Source organism: Elephantulus edwardii, unplaced genomic scaffold (assembly GCF_000299155.1).
Source record: "Elephantulus edwardii isolate Elephantulus edwardi_28Jun2011 unplaced genomic scaffold, EleEdw1.0 scaffold00216, whole genome shotgun sequence".
Taxonomy (NCBI): Eukaryota; Metazoa; Chordata; class Mammalia; order Macroscelidea; family Macroscelididae; genus Elephantulus; species Elephantulus edwardii.
Genome location: NW_006399966.1, coordinates 3,240,378 through 3,246,031, shown reverse-complemented (window position 1 = coordinate 3,246,031; position 5,654 = coordinate 3,240,378).

The following is a 5,654-nucleotide window of genomic DNA, read 5'->3' as shown; positions in this document are numbered from 1 at the left end:
AAACAGACCCTAGAGATTGGAATGTAGGAAAATTGGAGATTGTTAAGGAAGAGATGGAACACATAAATATTGACATACTAGATATTTGCAAAAAGAAATGGATTGGCACGGGACATTTTGAATCAGACAATCTTATGACCTACTATATTAAACTAGGGTTTGAGCCAGGAGGCGGCCTTAAGCCCAAAGGCAGTTGGGACAGGAGGTGGCCTTCCCTGTTCTTTCCTATTGGCTCCTCCCAGGCTTGCCGGAAGGAGTGTGGTGGTGTGAGCACAGGAATCGTGGCAAGCTTTTGGAGTCGAGTGCTTTTCCGGGCATGTGTTTGGAGTGCAGGTTTGCTCTGTCCCCGGGAGCAAGGCAAGCTAGGCTTGGCCTAGGGTTTGAGCCAGGAGGCGGCCTTAAGCCCAAAGGGCCCTTGGGCCTGCGGCCCTCAGCCACGTTCAAATTGTTTTCATGTCAAACATTCTTCTAGGTGGTATAGCAAAGGTCTGTGCGTTGCTGTACAGCGGTAACTCATGGTTGCTGTGATGCTGAAGCCTGTGACAGTGATGTGCCAGTCGTGGTAATGGGTACCCATGGTGGACAGTGTTGGCTGAAGCTTCCCGACTAAATCAAGCCTGGAAGCAGGAGCGGCATCCACTTCCGAAATGGCTTGCCTCCAGAAACTCTATGTACGAACAGTGTTCAGGCCATTCATTCATAGGGTCGCTATGAGTCATCTACAACTTGACGGCACCAAACAACAACAACAACAACAACAACAACTATGCTGGAAATGAAAAGGTGATAAAAAATGGGGTCACAGTCATAATTAAAAAGACCATTTCTAGATCCATCTTCGAATACATTGTTGTGAGTGACAGGATAATATCCATATGCATACAAGGAGGACCTCTTAATAGCACTATAATTCTGATTTATGTACCAACAACCAGAGCCAAAGAGGAGAAAAGAGGTAACTTCTACCAACTGTTGCAACTGGAAATCAATTGAACATGCAGCCAAGATACATTAGCAGTAATAGGTGGCTGGAATGCAAAAGTAGGGTACAAGGAAGAAGGATTGATAATCAGGAAACATGGACTTGATGACAGAAATGAGACTGGAGAGAGAATCATAAAATTCAATGACTTTTTCATTGAAAGTACTTTTTATAAGGGAGCTCTGGTGGCCTAGTGTCAGGAAGCTGCACTGCAATCCCAGAGGTGTGCAGTTCAAATCCACCAGATGCTCTTCTGGAGAAGGAGGGACAAGCTCCTCCTGTACCAGTCAGATCTGATTTGATGGTACACACACAAAAGAATTTTAAAAAAATTTTTTAAAAAAGTACCTTTTATAAGAACTACAAATGGCATCTATACACATGGACCTCACTTAATGGCCTACACAGGAGTCAGATTGAGTACATCTAGGGGAAAATCACTGGAGAAGCTCAATATTAGCTGTGAAAATTAGGCCACGTGCTGATTGTGGAAAAGATCATCAAATTCTTGTATGCAAGTTCAAACTGAAGTTAAAGGAAGATCAAATCCACAAGATCCAATTTGACCTTGAGTCTATGCCTCCTGAAGTTAAAGACCAAACCATCTCTGGAACAGATTTGAGGCCTTGAATACTAACTAATGAGCAAAGACCAGATGAGCTGTGGGAGGATATCAAGAATATCATCCACGAAGAATGCAAAAGGTCATTACAAAGACAGAGGAGAAAGAAAATACAGAGATGGATGTCAGAAGAGACTCTGAATATTGCACTAGAGAACTGAAAAGCCAAAACAAAGGGAAGAAATGAAGATGTTAAGGAGCTGAACAGAAGATTTCAAAGGACAGTGTGAGAAGACAAGCAAAGTATTACAAGGAAATGTGCAAAGAGCTGGAGTCAGAAAATCAAAAAGGCTAAACTTGCTTGGAATTTCTTAAGCAGAAGGAATTGCCAAATGAATTCAAGCCTTGAGTTGCAGTACTTAAGGATTCTGTGGGCAGAATGTTGAATAACCCAGGAAGCATCATAGGAAGATGGAAGGAATATACAGAGTCACTATAGCAAAAAGAATTGCCTGACACAGAAGAATTTAATCAAACAACATTTGATCTAAGAGCCTATGGTGATGAAGAAATTGGCAAGAAACAAGGTCCCAGGAACTGATGACATACAAATGGACATATTTCAACAAACAGATGCTGCCCTGGACATACTCCCAGATTGTGCCAAGAAATCTGGAGGATGACTTCCTGGCCAACTGACTGGAAGAGATCCATATTTATTCCCATTCCAAAAAAAAGATGACCTGGTAGAGTGTGGAAATTATTGAACAATATCATTAATATCCCATGCAAGAAAGATCCTGCTGAAAACTGGAACAGTACATCAACAGAGAACTGCCAGATGCGCAGGTTGGGTTTAGAAGAGGCCAAAGCATCGTAGTCAGGAGAAGTTGAACAGAGGCCTTCTTCTCTCCATCAGGCCTAATCAAGGTGTTGACCTAGGCCACATCAATATCATAGAGCTTTACAGCTTATTTGACTTGGTGCTTGTTGGCCTTGACATCCATAACTAGTGTGTTGTTACCCTCTATCTTCTTCATGCTGACTTGGTGGTCAGGGGAAACTTGATGGCGGCACAGTGGTCAAGCTCATTTCTCCCAAGAGCGCTCTTCTGGGAGTATTTGAGCTGCCTTCAGAGTCTCAGCGTCGTAGGCCACTTGAAGATGAGTGACATGGGGATCTTCGTGTGTGTGTGTGTGTGTGTGTGTGTGTGTGTGTGTGTGTGTGTGTGACTGCCTTCTTGACCTTTATTGTCTTTGCTTTGGCTTCAGTTTTGGGAGGGGCGGGGCTTCCTGCTTCCTTTTTAGCGCCATCTTTGTAGAAAGGTCGGCTTAAACTCTTGTCAGTGATTCTGAACAATTCGAGAGTGAGAGTAGGAGGATGATGAAGCTCTAGGGGAAGGGGACACTTAGGACTCCTGGGCTGTTGTTGCTGTTAGGTGCCATCAAGTCAACTATGAATCATGGCATCCTGAGGAGTAGAAAATCTGAACCTCGTCTTATTCTATACCATCCTCATCATCTCTGATATACTCGAGCCCATTGTTACAGCTGCTGTGTCAACCCATTTATTGAGGATTTTCCTTTCTTTCCCTGACCCTCCACCTTTCCAAGCATGATTTCTTTTTCCAAGGACCAGCTCCTCTTAACATCATGTGTAGATTATGTGAGACAAAGTCTCACCGTATCTTTGCCTCTAAGGAGCAACCTGGTTTCACTTGCTCTAAGACATATTTGCTTGTTCTTTTGGCAGTCCAGGGGATATTCAATACTCTTCTCCAACACCACAATTCAAAGGGCATGCATTCTTCTTCTGTCATCTTTATTCATTGTTCAATTTTCAGATGCATCACAAGAAACGGAAAAGACCACGGCTTGAATCAGGTGTACCTTAGTCCTTAAACTGACATCATTGCTCCTTAGCACCTTGGAGAGGTCCTTGGTAGCAAATTTCCCCAATGCAATACATGGTCCTCCATGCACTGGCAAGGGCCAACTGGGGATCCCACAAATTGAATGGACAAGAGAGGAGAAAGAGAAAAACTTCCAATACAGACTGAATATTGTCCTGCAGGACTGGGTTCTAATCCCTCCTTTTAGTCTCTCACCCTTCTTCTGGTCCACCTTGTATGGGCAAGGGTGCAGAACAGCCCTGGATTTTGGAGCAAGACAGACAGGAGGCCCGTTTTTGCCCTTTATTTATTATTGTTATTGTCAGGAGCCACTGAGTCCAGGATGACTCATAGCAACCTTATGAACAACAGATGTGAGCCTTGCCCTATCCTCCCCGGTCCTCACAATGATCCATCTCTGCCATACTCAAGTCCATTGTCACAGTGTCAATCCATCTTGGTAGGGTCATCTTCCCTTCCTCTGACTCTTCACCTTTCCTGGCAGGACATCTTTTTCTAAAGATGGTCCCTTCTGACAACATGCCCAAAGTACGTGAGATGACAGTTTGTTTGCCTCTACAGACCACCCTGCCTGCACTTTCTCCAAGACATAGTTATTTGTTCTTTTGGCAATCTGTGAGATATTCAGTACTCTTCTTCAACATCTCAATTCAAAGGCATCAATTCTGACATCCTTAATCATTGTTCAACTTTGAGATGCACAGGAAGTAACTAAAAGACCATGGCTCTGTTTCAGAAGAGTGTTACTCTTTAAACTGACAGGTGCTCTCTAGCACTTTGGAGAAGTCCTTAACAGTCAGTCAATTTTCCCAAAGTGACAAGTCTTTTGATTTGCAGACTGCTGCTACCGTGGGTGTTAATTGTGTGCTTTTGCACAAATCACTTAACCTCTCTGAGCCTCAGGTCCCCCACTTGTAAATCAAGGCGATCAATACCTCCCTCCCTCCCCTGGTCATTTTCAGGGTGAATGAGAGACGGGCCCTGGAAGTACTTCCATAATTGGCAGAGACCAGAGATTGTGATTCTCCACTAGAGAAAGACTCTTTAGGTCCCTGGAGGTGACAGTCTCAAGGAGATATTTTTTTTGGTTCCTTCCTCTGGTGTGCCTACACCTTTCCCAGTTCTGCGGTTGGCTTGAATCCTTCCTTACCCATCCCCTGCGGTTTTCCTTGGAACCGCCTTGGTGGTCCTTAGCTTCTCTCAGCCATCCTTTTTTAGTGGGTGCCGGCATACTAGAACCACCGAGGTTGCCTGCGCAGGCGCAGAGTTGGTTGAGGGTGGGACAGGTGGTGGGGGTCTCCGATGGCCTGAGCCCGCGCTCCTTAGCCTGCTTCGAGGTTTTCATTTGCAGATGGTTTGCTCTGGTCCTTACCTCATCTCTAGGCTAAACAAATGAAGGGAGAAACAAGGGCTGGGGGACCTAGAAGGGGGCTCCCACCTTCTCTACGGGGGGCCGGAGAGGAGGGCGCAGCCCCTGTGCCCCTTCTCATGAAACCACAAGAATCTTTTTGCGACGCTCACAGTTGCTGAAAATGCTTAACTCGGAGGTTTGCCCCCTTCGACCCCTAGACCATGACCCCTTTCCCCAGACCCCGCCAGAGCTTCGACTCGAGCCCGCAGGAGATGCGGTTCTAGGACCCGGAGGCGCCGCCGAGCGGGCCGCCGCCTCTGGCCTCGCCTTCGCCGCCTCCGGCTCCGGCAGGTGAAGCGGCGCGGGCCGCCCCCTCTGCGGCGGCAGGTGACCCGGTGGGACCCCCTCCCGCCGCGCCATGGCTGTCGGGGACCCCCCGGCTGGCCGGCGCCCGCCCCCTCCCTCCAGCCCGCCCCCCTGGGGCTGGGTGCGCAGCGGCGGCGGCGGCGGCGAAATGCGGTCTGTGCGCACGGGGAGCGGCAGCAGAAGTTCGAAAATCGCCGAGGGGGGAGCCAGCGCCGCAGCTTCCTGCCCCCGGCCCAGCCCTCGGGCCCCGGCGGCCTGCAGCCTGACTTCCTCCCCGCGCCCTGCAGCTCGCTGCCGGGCGCCCTCGGACGGGGCCGCCGGGATGGGACGCCGCGCCCCTGTCCCTGCGTGCCGCTGAGCCGAGCCCCCAGCGCCGCGAACCCCTGCCTTCATCACCCCGGACCTGGAGCCGTGTCTCCTGCCCCCTGGAAAGCTGGATTTCCGAGGCTGGAGGCGCCTGGCCGACTGGGTGGGGACCACC